Raw genomic sequence first — 25,885 nt, 5'->3', positions numbered from 1 at the left:
TGGGCGGCATGGCTATACATGGTTGCTTGGTGAGTATAAATGCCACTGCACATGCATGCATGTCAGATACTGAGAAATGTCACAACCCCACTAATGATACCCATCACCACCTCCACAGGGGACAGTGCTGTCCCTCTGAGCACCCACATGATGACGCCAATTCGGAACCCCACCATGCCACACGAGGTAAGATACAACACAGCCCATATTGCAACCCGGGGCATAGTGGAGCGCACATTCGGAGTGCTCAAGTCACGCTTTCACTCCCTTGACCGTTCTGGTGGGCAGCTGTTATACGCTCCACCAGTAGTGTGCAGGATCATAGTGGCAGCATGTGTCCTGCACAACGTTGCAACAGGCCGGGCCTGCCAGTGGACATGGTGGTGCCCCCACATCCCCAACCACATGCATGCCCGCTGCACATGGGAGGGGAAAGGGCACGTGGTGAGGCAGCCCGTACGCAGCTGGTGGCTAATTACTTCACATAAAATCACACCCCTGTGGAGTGCACACAGCCCTGGCTCTTACCGGCTGACAATCAATGATGATGACATAAGGGACAGTCAACTGTCACAACCATAAAAGCCTGAGATTGGTCACCTGGAAGTGTTACATTGTGTGCATCCCTACCTACCCAAACACCACCAATGCTGTGTCATCAAAAGACATACATCTATGCTGCTAAATGCATTACCCCCTTGCTAAATACAACATGAGAACAGCGCCATGTCACCCAACCCCTCCCTAGCTCCACCACCAAACACACCATGGCATGTCATGCAATGTGAAAGCAAACAAAGCAATGCACAAGACCTGACACAAGTGTCACAAAGTACACTGTCCCTAATGGAAACTGCCCACACACAATATGCTCCCAGTAATGTATAACTAACAGCACACATTACCAAATACTTACCACCAACACAATGCTGCAACACATCATGGAAAAATGCAAAAACATGACAGTACTAAGTTCAAGTAGTGGTAGTCTTACAAACTGAATACGCCAGCACATCGACCCCTTCCAACTGTAGAGTGTTGCTGCCACGCAAACATCTCAGTGTACTGCATACAACATGAACTGCATCTGTAAAGTAGACAGCCTTGTGAAGACATGAGGAAGGAACCTGCAAATTAGGCGGAAGACATGGATGCACAAGCACATGTCAATACACCATGCAGTGTACAATACAACAACAATATCCACTAGGGATGTCTACACAGTATTGACTACAGACTGCCCACACAGCTCATGGGAGCCCAACGTCACTGTGTAATTCACTGTCACTTGGTCACACCCTTTGCAAGCCCATGGAAACGGGAAGCAGGAGGGGTGTGTGTCTCACGAACCCAAGCATCTAACCCAAACTCAGGACAAGCCTACATGTGCCCAGCCGGAATACAGTGGATGCCCACATGAGCCACACAAGGCAACACACTGTAAAAAAAAAAAAAAAAAAAAATGGACATGCGGGGGTCAGGGGGTGTGGTGGAGGCCACCCAGGAGGTTCGAGGACAGGGTGCACACCAACACCCACCTGCTTGGGCTCATGGCCTGCACGGCTATTCCATTTTGGGAGAACTTTTGTCGCTCTGCTCATCCTCTGCTGCTGCATCAGGAGGTGGTGGCACTATGGGAGGAAGCCCACGCAAAGCCCTGGTATGGTCCTCCATGGCATTAAGCATGCAGGTCTGGAAGGTCTGATTCTGGAGGATTTAAGTGCGGAGATCCCCATGCAGCACATCACGGGTTGCCTGCATTTCTGCATGCATGGCCTCGCATGATGCCCGGATCTCCTCACATGTTGCATGAAGCTCAGCTGAGAGCGAACGTGTGAGCTGCTCCAGCTGCTGTTCTGCCCTTAAATTACTGGAAGCCTCAAGTTTAACCAGAGTCTGCCTGAGGTTATGTAGTTCTACACTCAGGGCTTCCCTGTGGCTCTGGGACTCTATTGATATGGATTTGCGCAGAGTCTCCAGTGCCGCCCGTCGGTCCCTGTTGGACGCCAACATGTCTTCCCTGTGTGATTGGCAAATGGAGTCTGTTGCCTGCTGTTGTTGCTCCACCTGCCTTTCAGGGGGGATAATGGAAGTGGCCACCATCTCCATTGCCTGAGCAATCATTTCTACTGATGCTGCCTGTTGGGTTGCAATACCGTACATGGAGTTTTCCCATACAGTATTGCCTGGTGGCGCACGGCCACCGTGTCGACGGGCACCACACCTGTTTGGGACAAGGCAATCTGCACCTTGCTGTGCTGGCAGTGCCTGAGGCTGCAGGACTGCATTCCCCCTCTGATCTGCTGGCCCAGGAACAGGATCAGATGCTGTGGAGTGTTATCCTGCATCCATAACCACCAAAGGCGGACCTACCAACACTGACATCCCCATAGAGGGTTCTACCCCTGGTGCAGGTGAGTTGGACAGAACAGAATCCCTGCCAGAAACACTTACCTGCGACTGCACATAAGTCTCATCATCCGATTCAGCACCTGAATAGAGGTCTGGGGAGGTACACCCAGAGACACCCCTGGACAGCATGGTTTGCAGTAACATTGGGTTTTCACCCACCACCACACCACGTCCCCCACTGGTGCCCGGTCGTGCCTGAGATTCCTCCTGGGTCTGCACCATCTCCTCAACCTTAACAGCATCAAGTGCGTCATCACCTGCAAAAACATGAAAGACAACAAATAGAAACAGGCATGAGCACCATAGCACACACATAGGCTGTGACAAGCCAGAGATCCAGTACATGATTTACACATGTCCCACGTGACTATAACCCTGCCATGCATGCACTGTCAAAGAGTTAGAAGTGGAGTCAAAAAGGCAGACACTGGGGAGAGCAAGATGGAAAAGCAACACATTTGCAGCATGTTGGGTAGCACTGGCATCACACATCAGGCTGTGAATGGCATGTCCAATACAGATACATGACACATGCCACCACACAGATGTCATTTAGCATAGCCACGTTAAATTACAAAACTACAGCAATATGTCAGTGAATGAGTACTGTCACACATCCATGTCATATCGACATGATGCGAAGATTAATGCTGAAAAGTGTTGCTGAATATGCATATGCCACACACTGAAAGACATCCAGTGTCCAATAATACAGTCATTGTGGGCTGATCAATGGTTGGTCACTTTAACATTACAGAAAACATCTGTCATGTTCCACATGCAAACAGGCCCTAATAAAAAAATTCTGCAGCCCAATACTCCATCGGCCTGAATGTTGTAATCATTAACATAACCAGGTAAAAATAGTGGCCCAGTGTGGGCTGTAAACAATGACCGAAGCATATCACATATGTTGCAATAGGGCAGAAAAATGCATAGTAAAAATGGGAGAGTGGAAACAATCACCCTGAATGAACACTTACAAAATCTGAAAAATGTAGTTGCAAGATGAGAGTTGAAGGTAAAGTGCACTAATGTGGCTCTAATTGGCAACTGTGGGCAGAAGGGATACAGTCATACCCAAATCCAAGGCACGTGAATGAATGGGAGGAAGCAAATGGGTGACCCATAACACTCAGGAGTACACACCCTCACCTTGCACTCAATCAGAACCCGTCACCCAAACAACATACACATGGATTACACACACACGCATGGTCACTCACCGGATAATGCGTCGTAATCAGGTAGATCTCCCACACCTTGGATCTGTTCCTCTGTGACGAAGGTCCCAGCAACAGACTCATGTTCAGTGAGTTTGTTGTCCTCTTGTGGAGACCCACCGCCAGTCACCAGAGTAGTGGCATGATTTGAGGCCGGCTTGTTCTTTGCTCTGCGTTTCAGCTCATTCCACCGCTTCTAGCAATCATCAGCTGTGCGCCTCACAAATCCAAGGGCACTTATGCGGTCCACGATGGTCTGCCAGTGTGCCCTAAGTTGACCAGGTGTGGTCTTGCACCCTGCAGTCACCAACATTTCGCAGCTATGTGCCGATAAATAGGTCACAAGTGCATCAAGTTCGGGGTCATTACAACTAGGCTTCCTTGACGTGCCGGACTGTGTAGCCGTGTCTGGGGTCTCAGCCTGTAGTGCCAGAGCACCCTTCTTCCTCTTCTTCAAAGGTGGAGCAGAGTCTGAGTGGCTTGCACCACTCTGGTCAGTAGGGGCAGAAGCGCAGGTGGACTGGGTATTGGGAGTGTGCAAATGCACAATGACCATAGGTCTTGGTGCAGGCATTGGCTGAAGTGTGATGTTGGCAGAGGCAACGTCAGTTTGATGGACCAGGACCGACACTGTCCCGGCTGGGAGACTCAGAGCTGGGGTGGATAGAGCTGCAGCTGCCCCTGCAGCCTCCCCACCCTGCCTACTTGGGGCAGCAGATGACATCGCTGCCCCAGATCCATGTGGCCTGGTGACAACAACTTGCACCGGCACACGTGGCTTAGACTTGCTGACCTGGAAGGCAGCCTGGGAGTCATCCTGTGCCGGGTCAGGTGCCACAATGGGCTGGTCCAGCAAGGGCTGAGCTGGGATGGTGTCAGCCACGTTTCCCTCAACCATGGGGGAGGAATGGGTGTCCCTGATTGGTCCTCCACACATGGGGGTCTAGGGGCACCCTGCAAATCATTGCCACGTCCCCTACCATGCCCACCATGCCCACCTTTTGGAGGTCGGCCACCTTTGCCTCCCTTACCGCTTGGTCGCCTCCCAACTATGGCACTGATGTTGTTGTGCGTATGGGAGTTGCAGTAAACAATTGTCCTGGGCAATTGGGGGTGAAAGGGGTAAGGTATTAGATGGAATTCGTACCCTAGTGCTCTAGCAAGGCTGTCTGTGACCCCTGGTGAAGATGACGGGTCACGCAACGCACAAGTACCCCAAAAACAAAAAGTAACGTGCACGCAACCCCTTGTAGACCACGTGCGTGGAAAAATGAACCCGCACTACGCTGTGGCACCCAGAAACACAAAAACAAGCGTACGCGTGTTACACACAGCCTACAATGACCTCTGAAGGGGTACGCGGCACACGGGGAAATGCGTGCGCGACTCACAGTCTGCCTGGAAAAAGAACGTGAAAAAAACACGCGTGTGCACGTAGGCAACACCCCCGCCAAAAGAAGAACTGTACGCTGTCTGAGGAGACAAGACAAAAGAAGAAGTGAACGCTGTTTGAGGACACAGGCCCAAAAAAATAAAGAACGCTGTCAGAGGTAACAGGGAGTAGGAACTTGAAACGCTGTGAAGTAATCGTGTGTGAACCGACAAGAAGTACAGAATTCACCCACTCGCACTCCACGAAAAGCATGTACAAGGGAATGGGGTCCTACAGGTACCTTTTACAGCGGCCCACACGTAGAGCATCACTTACGCGCGTACACGCTAACGCCCTTTCCTCCAATTACACGAGCTGACACTCGGACGTGCAGTTTTTGGACGTGTATGATGAACATGCACCCGTGTTGATGTCACTTACCCGCATAGGCCCTTTCCTCAGATTACACGCATCCACACGCAGACGTGCAGTTTTTTCACGCACGCTGAACCACTATGCCCACATCACGAGGGAAACGCCCGTGCGAGTCAGGTCACAGAAGCGCTTATGCGCTAAGGGCCTTTGGTCCAATGAAACCGCGTACGTGTGCTGACGCGCTTACGCGCGAAGGGCCTTTCCTTGAATTACACACTGATTTTCACGTGCCAAATCACTCCGTATCAAGCTGGCCACGCAACAACACACGGAAGACCATGCTCCTGCCCAGAAAGCCGAATTACTGCCCCTCAGAGCCCCGAGCACGCTCCCACCTGCCATCTGCTGCTGCCTGACTGCCTGCTGCCCACGTGCCCTGCTATTTGCTGCCTGCACGTCAGCCAGGGGTGCAGTTGCTGTGACCACCCCTGCTGGAACCGAGAACTCCCGACTGGGATACCATTACTCCACAGCCCAGCCCCAGGACCCAGTTGCCCACCCACTCCTGCCTCTGGGGTTGCCGTGTCGGGCACAACACCATCTGGCACCACTGGAAACCCCCAGCCAGAGAGGTAGAGGGCTTCTGTGCCAGGGAAGCTGGTGTCCTGGTGGAGCAAGTCTTGGGGCAGTATGATGCCCTCTTTGGAAGTTTGTGCGCCGACAATGAAGGACGGACCAGGATCTGGATGGACATCGTGACTGCCATCAACGCAGAGGGGGTGGCAGTCCGCGATTTACAACATTTCAAGAAGCGCTGGGAGGACTTCAGGTCCAGGACCCTCAACAAGGCCCGGTGCCTCTTGAAGGCAGCGGATGCCAAGGGGCACCGGGGCCACCTGTCCGACCACCAAATGAGGGTCCTGGAACACATATGCCCAGCGCTCCATGTCCAGGTCTTTGAGAGGCAGACCCGTCTGGAGTCGGGCAGTAAGTGTACATGCATACTGATTGGACGCTGTGCGTGTGCTGGTGTGCCAGTAGTGTGCAGGTTGCACATGTGTTTTCATCGGGCCATGTAGGGATGTGTATGAACAGGGGCGTGAGTCTGCCACATGTGAGTCCTCTTAGGTGTGAGACACATCGATGGTGTATGTGTTGGTAAGCATGCTGTGCAAATGCAGTGTGGGAGCACACATGTTTGAATTTCTGTGTATGTACGTTGGCATGGTTGTGGTGTCACACATGGATGGTGGTTCCTGCTGCATGTATCTGCACTGTGTACATGTGCATGTGTGTGTGTGCAACTGTGATGCAACATGGATGCACGTGACACTGATATGTAGAAGGCTGAATTCCAGATGTGACATGTATGGCGATCACATCACTGCGACAGTTGGAGGAGATGTAGACATGCATGCAAGTGTGGTGGTGTGTGTGCATGTCTAGTGCACTCCCTGTGTTTCATGTGATCTCAGGCTCACCTTCGGCTGTTCATGCTGTTGTATGTGTATGGATGTTGCTGCCTGGTGCAATATTACTGTGGAAATGCTCATGTGTGTGAGTTGAAATGACATGTGTGTCATGGAATGTGATGCCATGTCTGAAGTTTGACACTGCCAATCATGTGCAACTGTCATGTGTGTATCAGTCCATTGTACAGTGCCCTGATGTCTGTGTTTTATCTCTCCCTGTTCGCAGCGTCAACTGATGAAGAGGGCGGAGAGGGTGCTGTGGAGCACAGTGGCAGGGATCGCACCACCAGCCGGACACAAGGCCCGGCTCCCCTCCCAGATTGTCATCTCGTCGAGGAGTGAGGAGTCTGGTGCCGCGTCCCAGGCCGCAGCTGCCGAGGGTAGGTCCAAGGGGCAGAAGTCAGAGGTGGGCTCCTTGGCAGCAGAAGGGGCAGCTGAGACCCCACAGGGTCCAACGGAGGAAGATGGCATGGAGTCATCCAGGTTGGTGGGGGGTTTGGTGGAGGAGAAGGCCGCGGAAGGGACACACTCGGGGTCTGGAGGTGGGGATTCCACTGGTGCTAGTGGTGCAGTGCAGGGGCAGGGACAGGAGGCAGCACAGGCTGCCACGGAGGTGCCTGTGTGTAATCCTGTACCTGATCCTGTCACTGCATCATCTGGCACCAGCAGGGAGGCCTACATCCAGACCCGTTTTCAGGGAGGGGATGAGCGCACAACAACTGGCCTTCCTCTCCCTGCGGACATGGCTAGCCGGGACCGTGCTGAGCCTGTCTTGAGTGGGATAGCGTTGCGTCAACGGGGCATGCGAGGTGACCTGCAGTCTTTTCGTGGAGAGACTGCATGTCGTCTCGCATGCCTCTTTGACCACGTTGACCTACTGGGACGGGTCACTGGTGCTGGATTCCTCCGTGTGCTGGACCTTCTTGCAACCCCCTCCTCACCTGAACCCCCTACGCGCCAGTCGTCCTCCATGCCATCTTCCCACCCATGTATCACCTGGGTACCCTTTGGAGCTGCCCCTGGCCCAGCGGCCAGGGTGGTGGACAACACATCCCTGCCACTGTCGGGAGTCGGACGTCCAGCAGGGGTGGCCACCCTGACAACTGCACCCCAGCCGGAGGAGGACGTGCAGGCAGCAAGAGCCAGGGCGCAGGCACAGGCACAGCAGCAGCAACATGGTGGGAGCAATGATGGCTCGGGGCCTTCAACATCGGAGGGGCAGGCATCGGCCATAGGGCAGGAGGACCCCAGATTTCAAGTGTCTTCCGTGTGGCAGCGGTTGGGCCACGCCATAGATGCCGAGCGGCAGCGGGCGGAAGAGGCATGGCTCACAATGGTCAGGGCGGAGAACTCAATGCGGAGGGCCCTGAGGCGGGCCGAGTGCCTTGAGGCAATTCGCAGGGAGTTGGATTTGAACATGCCATTGTCCCTGCGAACCCTCGGGGCCATGGAAGAGGACCGCCTCCAGGACATTGAGCGGGAGTTCGATGATGCCCTGGCCCGAGACATCAAAATGTGAGCCGTCAGACTAGCCCGCTGCCATTGTAAATAGTTAGATAGTGTTAGGTTTCCTTTCTGTTTTTGTTTATTTCGGGCCGCTTGGACAATGCACCACATTTTTGTATATAGTTCTTTATTAGGTAGTGTTTTTTGTAGGTTTCATTTTATTTGTTGGGCTCATGGACCCTGAATTGGTGATTTGTATATAGTTGAACAGTGGATGTTTCTCATTTTTATTTTTATTTCACCATGGTGCAATGGATTTCATATATTTTTTTTCCCTTGGATTTGCTTTGTTGGACTGAGACTTTGGACAAATTTTCATTTGGATTTCTTTGGATTCTGATTTCATATTTTTTATTCTTTTCCGGACATGCTGCATTTTATTTCTTATTCCCATTATTGAGTGTTTTTTTTCATTACGTTCATGTTGTGTTCAATACATTTTTGTTTCATACTTCGATGTGTGGTATTCTCTCATTGGTTTCATGCATGTCATGATATGGGTTTTCACATTCACTTGCACCCATTGTGTGTGTGTGACGGACATGTGTTCATGTACATACTTGCCATTCGGGTTGTATCATGTAATGGCCATTTCTCTGTGGGTGGATGCAATACTTGGTTGGGTCTTTGGGCTGGGGTGGCGTGGGGTGTGATGTGGGTGGCCATGAGGCCCATGATTGAGGATCGTCATGACGTGGGTGCTGGGGGACATGAGTGGGGGCCTGCCGGCAGGTGCCCCTGACTGCTGGGGGGTGGGGGTGCTGGTGGACATGAGTCGGGGCCTGCTGGCAGGTGCCCCTGACTGCTGGGGGTGGGGGTGCTGGTGGACATGAGTGGGGGCCTGCTGGCAGGTGCCCCTGACTGCTGGGGGGTGGGGGTGCTGGGGAACATGATTGGGGGCCTGCTGGCAGGTGCCCCTGACTGCTGGGGGGTGGGGGTGCTGGGGGACATGAGTGGGGGCCTGCTGGCAGGTGCCCCTCACTGCTGGGGGGTGTGGGTGCTGGGGGACATGAGTGGGACATGAGTGGGTGCCTGCTGGCAGGTTCCCCTGATTGCTGGGGGGTGGGGGTGCTGGGGGACATGAGTGGGACATGAGTGGGGGCCTGCTGGCAGGTGCCCCTGACTGCTGGGGGGTAGGGGTGCTGGGGGACATGAGTGGGGGCCTACTGGCTGGTGCCCCTCACTGCTGGGGTGTGGGGGAGCTGAGGGACATGTGTGGGACATGAGTGGGGGCCTGCTGGCAGGTTCCCCTGACTGTTGGGGGGTGGGGGTGCTGGGGGACATGTGTGGGACATGAGTGGGGGGCTGCTGGCAGGTGCCCCTCACTGCTGGGGGGTGGGGGTGCTGGGGGACATGTGGCTTGGCTGTGGGACATGAGTGGGGGCCTGCTGGCAGGTGCCCCTGACTGCTGGGGGGTGGGGGTGCTGGGGGACATGAGTGGGGGCCTGCTGGCAGGTGCCCCTGACTGCTGGGGTGTGGGGGTGCTGGGGGACATGTTTGGGACATGAGTGGGGGCCTGCTGGCAGGTGCCCCTGACTGCTGAGGGGTGGGGGTGCTGGGGGACATGAGTGGGGGCCTGCTGGCAGGTGCCCCTGACTGCTGGGGGGTGGGGGTGCTGGGGGACATGAGTGGGGGCCTGCTGGCAGGTGCCCCTGACTGCTGGGGGGTGGGGGTGCTGGGGCACATGTGTGGGACATGAGTGGGGGCCTGCTGGCAGGTGCCCCTGACTGCAGGGGGGTGGAGGTGCTGGGGGACATGTGTGGGACATGAGTGGGGGCCTGCTGGCAGTTGCCCCTCACTACTGGGGGGGTGGGGGTGCTGGGGGACATGTTTGGGACATGAGTGGGGGCCTGCTGGCAGGTGCCCCTGACTGCTGAGGGGTGGGGGTGCTGGGGGACATGAGTGGGGGCCTGCTGGCAGGTGCCCCTGACTGCTGGGGGGTGGGGGTGCTGGGGGACATGAGTGGAGGCCTGCTGGCAGGTGCCGCTGACTGCTGGGGGTGGGGATCCTGGGGGACATGAGTGGGACATGAGTGGGGGCCTGCTGGCAGGTGCCCCTGACTGGTGGGGGCTGGGGGTGCTGGGGGACATGAGTGGGGGCCTGCTGGAAGGTGCCCCTCACTGCTGGGGGGTGGGGATGCTGGGGGACATGAGTGGGGGCCTGCTGGCAGGTGCCACTCACTGCTGGGTAGGTGCTGGGGGACATGAGTTGGTGATCACTAGTGCAAGGTGACATGTGGCTTGGCTGGGGGACATGCCCATGGTGGATGGGCTGCCTGCGGGACATGACCAGCTGGTGCAGGGTAGTCCCCTGTGGTGTGGGATGCCTGCAGAGGCTGTGGAGGGTGTACAGGGAACACCTGGGAGGACCCACACTGCCAATTCATGTGTAGGACTCCCCGCGGAACCCCCGAAATTCAGTACCCGGCTCTGACAGAACAATCGCCTGTGAAACTTCCCGCGAAGCCCATTTATTCATGTACCCCACTCGCACATGGCCAATCGTGTGTGAAACTTCCTGCGAAGCCCAGTTATTCACGTACCCCACTCGCACAGGGCCTATCACGTGTGAAACTTCCCACGCACCCCAGGAATAGACGTACCCCACTCGCACAGGGCATGTCGCATGTGAAACTTCCTACGAACCCCAGTTATACACGTGCCCCACTCGCACAGGGCCCATTGCATGTGAAACTTCCTGCGCACCCCAGGAATACACGTACCCCACTCGCACAGGTCCTATCGCATGTGAAACTTCCCGCGCACCCCAGGAATACACGTACCCCACTCGCACAGGGCATTTCGCGTGTGAAACCTCCCGCGCACCCCCGAAATACACGTTCCCCGCTCCAATCGCATGTGAAACTTCCCACGCATCCCAGGAATACACGTACTCCACTCGCATAGGGCCTATCATGTGTAAAACTTCCCGCGCACCCCAGGAATACACATACCCCACTTGCACAGGGCATTTCGCGTGTGAAACTTCCCGCGCACCTCCGAAATACACGTTCCTCGCTCCAATCGCGTGTGAGACTTCCCGCGCACCCCAGGAATACACGTACCCCACTCGCACAGGGCCTATCGCATGTGAAACTTCCCAGGCACCCCAGGAATACACGTAGCCCACTCGCACAGGGCATTTTGCGTGTGAACCTTCCTGCGAACCCCTGTTATACACATACCCCGCTCCAATCGCGTGTGACACTCCCTGTGCAGCAGGGTACGTGTATTCGGAGGGGTGCGCGGGGAGTGATACAGGTGTTTTCGTGGTTGCGGGCCATGTACGGTATTTGTGCGCTGTGCATGGGGCACGGGAAGGGGTTGGGGGCGTAACTGGCGCTGCTGCAGGGTCGCTGCACCACTCTGTGCCACGGCTGGTTTTGGAAGCTAAAATCCATGAATACGCTGTGCGCTGAAATGGATTTTAGCGCATGCGGCTGGTGCAGAAATTCACACGTGCACACTGTGCGCCAGCCGCGTGCGCCACTTGTGCGCTGAATTCTATGAATTACCCCCTTCATTTTATTGTCAATTACAGCTGTTATATGCAATTGAACTTTTTATTCAGAGGCCTGTAGTGTTCTTGTCTCTCTATAATTATTTCATTGTTTCAGATTGTTTACTATCTATTCAGTTTCAGCATAAAGCATTAATGCATGATATAGCCACCAATAACTGGGCTGCTGTTCCTGTTGGAACGTCCCTTTAGATTAGCATGTCGTGTTCAATTTCTAAAACCTTATGCTCATGTTTCTAAATGATTTCTCTTTTCCCTGATCTTTCTAATATAATATGATTTAATTGAACTTTGTGTATGCACCTTCAAAACATCCCAAAATATTGGAGGGCTAAATGCTCCAAAATTGATTTTCATGAAAATATCATGAAAATATCAACTTCTATTTCTTCCTGTAAACACAGTTTTTACTGTCTTCTAAATTGTGGTCAAAAGTACATCCAAGACGTATCCTATGGCAGAAATTGCATTCAGTATAACACATAACCACGCATGATCCAAAAATGCATATAGCACTGTATTCACACAGCTCAGACCTAGATCTATAGAGAGTAAGAAAACAATTAAGTAATTTGACTTAATTCGGCTTTTATTTGTATGTATATGAAGAACAGGGATGTTAATTTCAATCAGAAATGACTTACAATAACACATTTATCAATGGCATTCCCCGGAAGGGTGCCTGCACAACAGTACACAAATGAGAACAAATGGTGAGCCAGTGTATGAGTGCAAGAACAAGGTGGGACATAGACCAGGGACAGAGCAATTTGTAAGTACTGTTTAGTGGGGAACAAGTAAAATGCTTACTCTACGAGGGTATTTCAACCACCATGGGATGACCAAGTACATGGTCTCCTTTGTATACTGACGATAATTACGTGTCTGGGAGTTTACGGTAAACAGGTGACATTGGAAAGTCACCCTGTATGTGGCCATGGGAAAATTGACCCCTAACCCCCAATAATTGTGGGACTAGTGCAACCACGTATTTCACTGAGGCCCTCCTGAAACAATATCGTAACATCAGTATTTAATGCATAAACTGATAAGCACCACAAATGCCATCAAGCAGACGTTTTGACAGTATCCAGTAACTCAGATTGTCAGTATGGGTTACTGTTCCTTCAATATTTGAGTTAAATAATAAAAATGCATCCTCTTTGACTGACACTCTTTGTACAGTACAAATGGCATGCCAGACCTGTAATAAATCAGCCCAAATCTGCCATCACATTGTATGAAATGAAAGCAAAACAAATTTAGCATGTGTGGGGCAAATTCATGTAAAGAGCTACAAGGATAGCATTAGTCTATGTTTTTTATTATTGCATTTTCTTAATGTGATTCATGGAAAACTGGATACATTTCCCCTTTATCAGTGAAATTTAATGCCAAAGACCATTTGAAACTTTCTTCATTTAAGGAGTTTCCAGCAGTTTTATGTGCAGGTGCTCTGATTGCCCCAAAGTTAGGTTAGAACGTGCAGGTGTACCCATGCTTTACACTGTATTTCCTACTTCAGTCCTAGTTTGAAGTTTATTTAATGAACAAAACTAATGCTTCTTCGTAGACAATATTGCTAGTCTTACCAATAGGAGCTAGTGTGAGCGAATTGTCTTTGTTTCCAACTCTGGAGCATGCCGCATAAAGATGACCATGAGAAAAGCATGAATCCCGTAAATGGGTTCCAGCAAAATTATTGGTGTCCTGATCTACAGCCGAAGCAGCAGCAACCTCAACATAAGTGCCTTACTTGTAGGGCTTAGGTGTGTAAACTTGAAGTGCTGTATCCATACATGTACGGCTGAAGCATGTAAGCTTCATACTGTTGAGATGGCATATCATTCATCAATTTCCATGGGGAATTAAGTTTCTGTAATTATGATCAGAGATATGCCACGATGTGATGGACAATGTCATTGTCGACACTATTGAAGAGACATTCACCATTTCCTGTCACCCGAATTATTACAAAAGCACTGTATTGTGTCATCCGCATGACCTCAAAAGTGAGCGCTGCTAATGTCAGATAGAATGCTGATAGTGTAGAAAGTTTAGGAACCATGAATTGCTGAAGTTTTCATTTTTCATGAACTGCTGAACTTTAGGAACAATGAATGTAGAACTATGGCAGAACAACAGCGCAAAGAGCCGTATGGCAGGGGTAAGCATTGCAGACTGCTTACAAAAATAATAAATCCGAAAAAGGTATATTTAATACGTGTTACATTGTCTACACCATGGAACCTACCCACATGCCTACTTTCAGGTTTGTAGCATTCTGGAAAGTAGGCGGGACATTTTGAACAGACACACCCACATATCCAAGCATTGCAGACCACTTAAAAAAACACACAAAAACAAAAATAGAAAAATGAATATTGTATACTTTTTACATTGTCTACACCATGGAACCTACCCAAATGCCAAATTTCAGGGTTGTGGCATGTAGAGAAGTATGCTGAACATTTCTAACAGACAGACACACACATATCCACAATTGTTCCTTTTATATATAGAGAGATAAAGCAAGGAGAGGCTTGTTTTTAAAGCAGATCAATTGCAATCTATATGCCTACTTTTTTAATAATGCTGTGTCCTTTTTTCTCATATATGATAATGTGCGGCCAATAACTAGGGATCAGTGATAATCAAGCCAGCAAATTGATTTCACCAGAACCATACATTGTGTTAAGTCAAGAGTTATGCCAGGACTGGAAACTGAGCACATGTTTTCCATTTTTGATACGAGGGAAGAAACAGACTGTTTTTAATTGGAATAGTCTGATTTATTTAAAATAATAAATCAAGAAATTAAAGGTGGTGCCCCCAAACTTTGATATTTTATATATTTTACATTGTCTTCACCATGAAACCTACCCACACGCCAAATTTCAGGTTTGTAGCATGTTGGGGAGAATGTTGAACATTTCAAACAGACACACACACACATCCAAGCAATGCACACTGCTTAAAAGAGAAACGCAAAAATAAATAGAAAAATGCATATATAATACATTTTACATTGTCTACACCATAGAACCTACCCACATGCCATATTTCAGGTATGCAGCATATTGAGAAGAATGCTGAACATTTTGAACAGACACACAGACATATCCAAGCATTGCAGACAGCTAAAAGAAATGCTAAACAAAAATAAATAATAAAAGTGTATATTTTATACGTTTGACATTGTCTACACCATGGGACCTACCCACAAATGCCGAATCTCAGGTTTGTAGCATTTTGGGAAGTATGCTGAACATTTCAAACAGACACACACATATCCGAAAATGTCTTAATATATAGAGATAAAGCAATGAGAAGCACATTTTTACAGCAGATCAAGTGCAATCTGTATGCCTATTTTTGTAATAATGATAAAGTTACCCTTTTTCTCATATATGATAATGTGTGGCCAATAATAAGGGATCGGTGACAATCAATGCAGAAAATTGATTTGACCAGAATGATACATTGTGGTAAGTCAGAGTTATGCCAGATCTGGAAACTGAGCACATGTTTTCCATTTTTGATACCAGGGAAGAAACAAGTTGTTTTTAATCTGAATATTCTGTTTTATTTAAAATAATAAATCAAGAAATTAAAGGTGGTGCTCCCAACATTTGAGGCAGACAATTGGCCCTCATTATCACTCTGGCGGTAGCTGTGCCGGTAATTGCCGGGAGCCGGAAATAATTATGCCCCATTCCCATTTGAGTCCCATTGGGGTGGACGGTCGAACCGCCACCATTCATGAAGGGTGCCGGAGCTGCCATCCAGGTCTGCGAGCGGGTGCCGTTCCACCTTTCAGGTCAGACCAGGTGGGCTGAAAGGCACCCGCTCGCAGTATTCGGAGTATGCCGGTCTGGTAACAACGGTGCCGGTAGCTTACTGGCACCGTTCTTACCGGACCGGCATACTTATAATGAGGCCCAATGTCAATATGCCACATGAATACAGCAAGCGTGTCTATGGATAAGAAAACTCTACCTGACTGCTATTATCTAAGTGATGTTTTCATTCCAATTTGCACAATCATCAATAGATAAAAAACAAATATAGATGACTATTCTAGGCAAAATAATAAAATGCTCCACAATGGAGACATTCATATTGCCATTGGTTTGTTGATAACCAAAATATAAGTCAATTCTTTGAATAAAGTTGGAAACAAAACAATCCACTTAATTTTGTCTGAAACCACTGACAATTGTTCACATCAGAGAATAATTAGGCTTAAAATATGACTCTCTTGTTCTAGGACTGATTCAAATCTAAAATATTTGACAGTGACTGTGATTCACTATTGGTTTCTATATTGTTGTTGTGGGGTTGACTTAATTACATTTATTTTAAAGATTTAAGTTCAGGTTTGGGTATTTTTCTTTTTAGAATGCCGGAAAAGTAATGCCTACCTCCCTCATTATTCTCTAGGAAATAGGTTCACCATCTTAACACCCTAGTTGAATATGTTCATTAGGAAAAGTTTTCAATTACTCTATTGATCATGGAAGTCACCAATCAAAAAGGATTGTCATTCCACATTTCAATTATTGATGTCTAAGGCCACCAGAGATGCCAAAATCCTTAGTATGACAAAAGTTACCAAGGTTTCTCACAAAGCATGCATGCCTTTTGGTATATTACATCATTCAATGGCATTGTTTGTTAAAAGGGCTTCACCAAAATACCTAAGTCTATATAGAATTGAATTCTTGGGAGTTTTGTCTAAATGGTCAGGGGTCCTTGTTCTTATGTTTGGTTTGCCTTTCAAAGGTCCAGGACAGGTAGGGCCAGTGAAAGGAAGCGCCCCCAATTCAGCACGATCCTCCCCGCAATGAGAGACAATAAGGGACTCTCCCGTAGTGGGAATAAGACCAAGACAGAGTGCGGGTGAGCGTAAGTGGGAGTTTATCCAAGGATAAGGCATGCAAAGAACTCTGCAACCTACGAGAGCGCTCTGCCTGACAATAGCAAAGACAGGCGTATTTCTAATACAAAAAACGTCATCAACACCTAAACACTATAGGGGGCACAAGTCAATTGGGATTGGGTGGTGTCGACTAACTATAAGTGTTGCTGGCGCGGGGTTGGTCTTGGCGGGACGACGTCACTGGTCAGCCTCGTGGGTTGGGTTGGGCCTGGCAGGCCGGCTTGAGGTCATCCATGCGGTGTTGATGTGCTGGGGCAGCCTGTGACAATAACGAATACCTTTCCTGTCTCATTTGCCCTAGGCCATGCACACTGCAGTTATTCAGAAAATGACATTTACGTTCATTAATAAATCGCTTCACTAGCTTATCTTATAAAATAAACACAACACATGAGGAATGCACCTCGTGAGAGGTCTGGTGGTTGTTGGTTGGGGTGAGATTTACCTGAGTCTTATTGACCGGTATTTTAGGTCACGGGACGGGGCTCTGGGACCTGGGCCGAGTGATACATGTCTGTCTGCTGCGTTAGAAGTTATTATATAGATGGGTCTCTGTGTCTTGTCCCAATGATGGGGGTCGTCCTTACACGGGGTCAGGATTCTTGGGGGGGGGTTCGTGGGGATTTATGAGAGGGTGCTGGTAGATCAGTGGGTTCATCCGTGGGTTTATTACCGTGCTGTAAATAACACAGGTGGCGGGCTGTGGCCTTGGTTGCGGCGCCGGGGCCTCTGACTCTCTGAAGTAACGCCAGCTTGGTTGGGGGAGGTGAGGGAGCGCAGCACAAGTCTTAGCTTTTTTATCTGGCAGGCTTGGTGGGGTGGGAGAGGGAATGACCTTGCATATACTCACAAAGGTATTTTCCTCGTGCGTTGCTGATCAGTGAATGCAGAAGTTTTATACTGTTCTGCCTCATTTTAACGTTATTCAGACACACATATATATATATATATATATTTCATTTTCGTTACACATTTCTTTAATACAGTCGGTTCCAGTACCTTTTCATTACCTAACATTATGTTCACTACATTGTGTGCGTATTGTATGTACATTAGACGTTATACGAGGGATATCTAGGTTATGGCCTACAGAGATTGATGCTCGCCGCTTTGGGTGATTCAAAACATATATGAGTTCAAGTTTCTACATACTATTGAAAAACACTTTTACAAATAGAGGTTACACGTTTGGTCAACATCTTTCTCCGTGGTTATAGCAGCATTAGTCCAGACCTGGAGGGATATCATATAACGTTACATTTTTATGGTTCGTTCACATTTTAAACAGAGGTAGTTCATTAACACCAATACTTGAACTATTTTCTACCTTCTTCAGATAGTGATGCTTCAGCTTTTTTCCCCGTTGCCCCGGCCTTGCGGTCTGGGTCATACGGGGTGCAATATCACATTGTTACTAATATAATGTTGCCGTGTTGGCATCTCGGGTTTAGCTCATCTCCGACTTTCTCATGGGAACGCGCTCGCAGCGGATCTGCCAGGGCTGCTGAGGCGGCAGAGATGCATGAAAGGCCCTCCAAAGGTGGGGGCCTCGTTACAGTGTGCTGAACTCACACCATGTTTGCTGTGCACGATGGCGTCTAGGCCTAACTTAAGTTTCGGTAAATGCAAAGACAGGGTGCGTGTGGGCAATGTCGTCGGCGGGTGAACCCCCCTCCACCTGGGCCCGGGTGGCATGAGGGTGCTCCCACCGAGCCATGGTCCTCACCTGGGGAGGGAGCTGTAGGTGAGGAGGGCCTCGTGGCCATTCCTCCCCTACATTTCCCCCCTTTCGTTACTTAAAGTAACGAATTTCTTTAGCTCTTCTAATCTTCTACATTCTTGTTCTTCTAACACTGCACCATCCCATGCAGGGGTTCCTTTTATAGGCATCCATGCTCTGCACACCCCCCTTAAGCTCTCACCTCTCCTAGCATACTCGTCTGGTGTACATGTCAAATATATACAGTCGCCGGTCTCTTCCAGATCTACCCAGACCTCCTCATACCATTCCAGTTCTACGTCTCGTGGTTCTTTAATCGTGGTGTGCCATAGCTTATCTACTATGTACTTGTCACGGCACATAGGCACTAACTGGTACCTGGGGGTGTTGTCTGTTCCTGTCTGCACATGTACTTCTTGTGTTGCTTTAATTGTACCACCGGAGTTGCCCATTGTCACCATCATCATTGCACCGTTAGGGACTGCATTAGCACAACATCGGAGGCCCACCTGGCACAGGCAGAACATCACAAGGATGATCACCACTATTGGTATCAGGAACTTCATTGTCACTCCAAGCCATGAGGGAACCCAGGAGAAGATATTGTCGAACCACGAGCTATCCTCAGCTCCACCTTCCATTTTCATCTTCTCGCCCAGGTTATGTACTGCTTCAATAACGTGGGACAGGGACCCATTTTCTGCGTCTTCAGAAGGTACGAACGTGCAGCATGCACTTCCTATTTTTCGGCAAACACCTCCATCGATTGCTGTTAACAGGTCTAGGACATACCTGTTTTGCATGGTCATTAATCGCAGAGCTCGTAGTTCCACCTTTATTATGTTGAACCCTTCTTCAGTGTCATTGGCCAACTGGATCAGTTCCCACCGTGTGATCTGGAGCCATTTTGCATTTGCTCTTGCTTGGACACTTGATACTAGTGAAGCAAAGAATGTTTCCACGGAGCTGAACAGGCGATACTTGTCTGGGATCTGTGCCAATAAATCAGATGATGCTTGTGATATGTAGTTCGAGGCTCGCTTGTTCCTTGAGAGCTCTTCTCCTTTCCCTCCGGAGGACAGGACATAAAGGTGCGCTTGTGTAGTTGGAGACGCTGCATTCTGGTTCAAGCCTTCGTTCATCGTGTTACTTCTGTCAATATGGCTTTCAGGAATCACCATTAGTGTTGAATGCAAAGTGGCCATTGAGCAGCTACCACTCCATGATTGGGGAAGGTGCAGGTACGCCTTGTTCCCGCATACCCAGTAGGTGTCCATTAGTGCTGCTGTTCCTTTTTTCATATCTGGGATGGTGAGAGTTTTGTTACAGTTCTTGTTCGTTCCTATTGCCATTTTTCCTTCTCCCTTGAAACATAGTTTGTTTTGTATTTCACTTTGTAGCTTAAAGGGTTTTTCCATCGCTGTTACCCATGTTAATTTAGGGATGTGTTCTTTCCATATTGGCAAGCACGTTCTTTCCATCCACCGCAACTTTTCCGGTTGAACACCCTTCAGTGCTTCTGCCTTGCACAGCACTTCTTCGTCTTTCCATTTGCTTTCGGAAAACAGTGTCCCTTGTATTGCAAAGAAAGGTTCTTTAAGGCAGATCACTCCAGACGCTTGCGAATAGCACGTTTTGTTGTTCTGTACCATTCTGAAAGAGACATCGTGTGCTTGGAAAGTGTTCTTTATTCTACACAGCGTGAGATGAAGGAGACATTGGGCATCCACAATGGGCAATTCTCGTGGCAACAATACTTTAGGTGTGCCTGATGCATGGGGGATAAGTGAGCAGACATAACAGCTCTCATTGGTTGTTTGTTTAGCTGTTGTGCTCATATCTGCATACCATTTATTTGCTTGGTGAGGGTGTCGTGGGTCTTCCATTTTGTCTAACCCTAGCCCATAATACTCATCATACCCTTTTCCACCAGTCTCTCTTCTCCGCCTACTTTTCTCCCTTCTTCTGTACCTTCTCGTTATAGGAGGTGAAGAACCAGGCCCCCCTTTCTCCCTCCCACCCCCCTTTTCTAATTCTTCATATAGGGACGTGTGTTCTGTCATCATAATCACTTTTCCATCCTCATTAATAAACAAGAGATCGTTGTTTGAAATTGGGGCGGGAGGGATCGTGTGGTTGTTGTATGTTCCAGGTTGGGACATTGTGTCATTATCTACATTTTTGGTTCTCCATTGTGAGAGGACAGCAGTGGGTGGTGTAGTATAGTATCCCCACACAAAGTGTGATCCATCCCAGATCAAGAAATCACCTTCTTTGATACCTACAGTCGGAATTGTTTTCGTTCCAGGAGCAAGGGTGGTGTTGTTCCCCCCTCCCCCCTCGTTCATCTCGGTAGAGATGAACGCTATAATCCAGTGTAACACCAGACAAAACATTGAGATGAAGAACACGATAGCACACATTGATAAACCACATTCAAATGAATATGTTAATCTAGCCACTAACATTTCTCTAAATCTAACATATCTATTAGTTGCAGGCTGCCCATTCGATGCCATGATAAATCCTGTTTGAGACACAAAAGTTCATTAAATACAAACATGTAAGCATTTCCACATTGTAACGTTTCGGTGATAAAATATAGGGTTGGGTGAGGAAGGGGGTTTGTTGACAGACAAGGTAGCTTTCAGTCAATATTATTCGTAACTTACTATATATATATATAAATAATGAAAAAAACATGACATTTTTAAAAACAACAATAATAAAAAACATCTTAAATAGTACAGGAAGGAAAAAAAGAACCCCACGCAAAACTTTCAAAAATTGTAAAAAGAAAATTTACATATACATGTGTACATGTTTTAGTCCAGGACATTTGTTGCGCGCTAATTGTGTTCACTGTTCATCTCATGAAGCACACAAAATTCAAATCATTCATTCCGCACAACTTCATCGTCCGCTGTTGCCTGTGCCTCATCCTGCACCTCACTCTCCGCAGCGCTGTAAGCTTTACGTACATCTGTCAAATGCACCCAATATCGCAGGCCCTTAACCTTTACTGCTGTAGGCGTGCAAAACACTACCTCATAGGGGCCATGGAAGCGTGGTGCGTTCCACCTCCGCACAAAACTTCTAACATATATAAGGTCCCCAGGCATTAGCTGTAGTGGTTTTTCAGGCAAACCGTTTGGTTCAGTCGCGTTCCCCTCCTCTCTTGTCGAGGGGGGGGCTAGTTGCTTTGAAATTACGCGCGCTGCCCGTGTCAATTTTCGCAGGTATTCTGTGAACTCCTCCCCCAATATGGCTGCGCTTCTGTGTGCATCAGAACGCTCACGGAGAGGCGAATGCGCTGTGTGCATTCTTCTTCCCGTGACGATCTCGTGCGGGGACAAATGGTGATCCTTACTTGGCTGGTTTCGTAGCTCAAACAAGGCCAAAGGCAGGCAGTACATCCAAGTCTTTTTAAGGGAAAAACAAAGTTTTGATAATCTGCTTTTTAACAGGCCGTTTATCTTTTCTACGACGCCATTACTTTGAGGATGATAAATCGAACATAATTTGTGCTTTATTCCCAATAATGTAGTCACTTCTTTAAAGAGTTCATTAACAAAATGCGTCCCGTTATCTGAGCGAATAACGTCGCAAATTCCCCAGCGCGGAAACACTTCCCGCACTAGGAACTTCGCGGCGCCCTTCGCGTCAGGGCGGGCACAAGGGCCTGCCTCCACCCACCTCGAAAATGGACATACAACCACAATCATGTATCGAGCCCCGTTACACCTTTCTCCCATGTCTACATAATCAATGTGGAGCTCTCTGAATGGGCCACTTGGTTTTGGTATCGTACCCCTTAGTGTACGCAATGTCATACCTGAGTTGTAAATTTGACATGTCGTGCATTCTAGAGCTAACCTTGTGACGTGTTCCTGGAGGCAAGGTGTAAACCAATCTTCTTGTATCTCTGCCATTATGTGTTTCTTTGTGTTGTGTGCAGGAAAGTGTAGTTGTTGAAATGCTATTTCTAACAGCGTGATTGGCATTACCACTTTTCCTGAACTCTCTTGTCGCCACAATAAATCAGTCGGTGATTTGCTGCATCCTCTCTTAGTCCACAGCAATTTTTCCTCTGCACTAGCTCCCTCTTGCAGCTCTATTATCTCCTGTGTGGACATCATGTTGTATCCTGTGGGGACTTCTTGGCTTGCTGTGTGGTGCAACATGTACTCTCCTATTTCACCTTTTTGTAGATATGAAGCTGCTTTGGCAGCGGCGTCTGCTGCCGCGTTCCCCAAAGATACAAAATCTGTATTGGTGGTATGAGCTTGACATTTTACGATGGCCACTGCCGTGGGGTCTTGCAGGGCCTCAATCAGTTCTTTCAATAATTCTGCATGCTGGACTGGCGTTCCGTCTGCTCGTCGGAACCCTCTCCGCCCCCACCGGGCCAACCCGCCGTGAACTGTTGTTGTCATGTATGCTGAGTCTGTATATATGGTCACTGCGCACCCCTTGGCGGCATGCAATGCTTCTATTAGCGCTATTAGTTCTGCTGCTTGCGCTGAATAGTGTGATGGGAGGCGGTGTTGTACTAGTATCTCATATTCATCTTCCTCTAATCGTACCACTGCCATACCCACATGCTTTTCTCCTGTCTCCATGTCTATTGATGCTGACCCGTCCACAAAATACACCTCACCCTCGGTCAGGGCATTTTCAAAAATCACTTGATCCTTACTTTCGTCACCTGTGTACGTGGCGCAGTTGTGGTTTTGCATGTCCTCTATGGTGCATGCCTCTGTGATGAATGTGGCTGGGTTCACTGTTTTACATCTTACTATATGGATGTTAGCGCTGGACAGTATTATCTCATATGCTGTGGCGCGTTGTGTTGTCAATGTGCTCTTTGTTCGCTCTAATATTGCAAAAAGTGAGTGTTCCACGAACAGTGTCACCGGGCAGCCCATTACTATCGTGGCACTTTTTTCAATTGCGAACGCGGCTGCAGCTAGGGATTGCTCGCACGCGAAATGACCTTGCATTACTGCGTCTAGGGTGCCGCTGTAGTAAGCTAGTGGTTTGTGCCCTAAGGATGTTTTCTGTGTCAGTACTGCTGTCATCAATGTTCCTTTGCAGTGTGAAAATAAGAAGAACTCGCGCCCATAATCTGGGTTTGCTAGTACTGGAGCGCTTGATATCAGCTCTTTTAGTGAGTTAAATGCTGTGTTCGTCACCTCTGTCCATTCTATGTGTTTGTGTTCTTGTTGTGCTTCTTTCAGTGCCTGTAGCAGGGGCCTTGTGTACGCCGCATAGTCCAATATCCATGCTCGGCAATAGTTACACATACCCAGAAATTTCTGCATCTCTTTTACTGTTTTGGGCTCCCCAATTGTTCTAATCGCCTGTGCCCTGTCTGGTATAATTCGCTTGCCATCCTTTGATATCAACTGACCCAAGTATAGGACCTCCGTCAGACAGTATTGTAACTTCCCCTTGTCCACCTTGTACCCCTTATTTGCCAATAATGTCAAGAGTGTTATCGAGTCCTGTCTGCATTCTTCCTCAGCCTGTGCACAAACCAATAAATCATCAACGTACTGAATCACTGTGCTTTCTACAGACAAATTCCCCAGATCTTCATGTAGTACCCTGTTAAATATGCTTGGGCTCTCGCAATATCCTTGTGGTAGTCTGCAGTGTTCGAACCTCCTTCCTCCCAATGTAAATGCTGTCAAGTACCTGCTCTCTTCTGCCAAGGGAATCGAAAAGAATGCATTTTTTAAGTCAATTACTGTGAAGTGTGATGCTATTTTTGGAATGTTGCACAGTATTGTCGCCGGGTTCGGGACTAAAGGGAACTCCTTCATTACCACATCGTTCAATGGGCGTAAATCTTGTATCATCCTCCATGAACCCCCCTTCGCTTTTTTGATTGGGTAAATGCATGTGTTGCATGGGGAGTTTGAGGGCACTATTATACCCTGTGCTAGCAGTGCTTCTATTGTCTCTCTGATCCCTTCTTCTGCTTCTCGCGACAGTGGATATTGTTTCACCCGGGGTAGTATTGCTCCTTGTTTTACTTTTATCACCACAGGCTGAACTTCATGTAGCAACCCTACATCGTGGGGGCCATTAGTCCATAAGTTAGCGGGTACTGAACTCATGTCTTCATCAAAAAATGTATGCGGTGCTCCTACTACCGCCATTAGTTCAACTTTAGTTTGTCTGGCTGTAACTACGATGTCGCAGGGCATTGCCAGTTCCATCACTACTTCACCATCTCCCTCAGTGTCAGAAAATAGCTCCTCGTCCGAGAGCTCTCTCAGGGGGATATTTGCATTTGTACACAATACTGTCCGCCACTCACACCCTTCCATGTCAATACCAATCACGCATATTCTGTTTGCTGATACATGTATTGCATGCAAATCCAATGATAGTACTTCCCCAAGAGCAGTGTCAGGGCTTGCTATGGGACGAAAAAGGAATTCTGCTGGTATTCTCCACTCCACCCTTTTTAGTTCTGGTACTATGAGAGCCAATGTTCTCATGCCTTCAACAAACATCTCCTCATTTCTTGGTACCCCTCTGATCTCTTTTATTGTTGTGTGGCCGTGTATTACTGCTAATATACGGAGGGGGCATATGCCTGGCGTTGAACATACGATGCCGCTCCCTGTGAATGATATGGTCATGTTTAGTTTGCTCAAGAGATCTCTCCCCAGTAAGTTGATGGGAGAGTTTTCATAGTACAGTAAGGGTGCTTTCACTGTTTTACCCCCCACTGTCACATCCAATACCTCTGTGTAAGGAACTTCAATTACAGCCCCAGAGAACCCCTGCGTCTCTAACGTTCTATTAGATAACGGGAACCGGCCCTCTCTAATGCATGATTTCTCCGCTCCCGAATCCACCATGAATATGAATTGCTTGTCTCCTATCTGCGCTCCTATCAATGGTTCCTCTGATGCATTGTGGGTCGTAGACAGTACTGGACACGCAAGTGCTCTCTGTGGGCTGTCCTATGCGGGGTGTCTCATTGCCCCCCCTTGATCGAAAATATTCCCCGAAACTACTGACACTCCACTGTAAGGTGCGGGGGCTGGTGCCCCATTAGCTCCTGTGGCGAAAGTATTACCAGGCGTGTAGTGCACATTGTCATTATTCTGTGGGCTGGTTTGTGTTCGGTATTGATGTCCGTGTAGTTGTGCGTTACTCCTTTGTACTACATTGTCTGGTTGCTGGTATTGTCCCATGGGGAGGCCGTAGGGGCTTCCTGGATGGGGGTGTCCGTACTGTTCTATCTCTTGGAAACCGTTGTTTTGTCTGCTCCTACATTCCCTTGAGTAATGCCCCCATCTCCCACAATTCCAACAGCTCCCC

Source organism: Ambystoma mexicanum, chromosome 10, assembly GCF_040938575.1.
Source record: "Ambystoma mexicanum isolate Mex_15411 chromosome 10, UKY_AmexF1_1, whole genome shotgun sequence".
In the NCBI taxonomy this organism is placed as follows: domain Eukaryota; kingdom Metazoa; phylum Chordata; class Amphibia; order Caudata; family Ambystomatidae; genus Ambystoma; species Ambystoma mexicanum.
The sequence above is the reverse complement of the archived record's forward strand: the minus strand, read 5'-3'. Positions refer to the sequence as shown.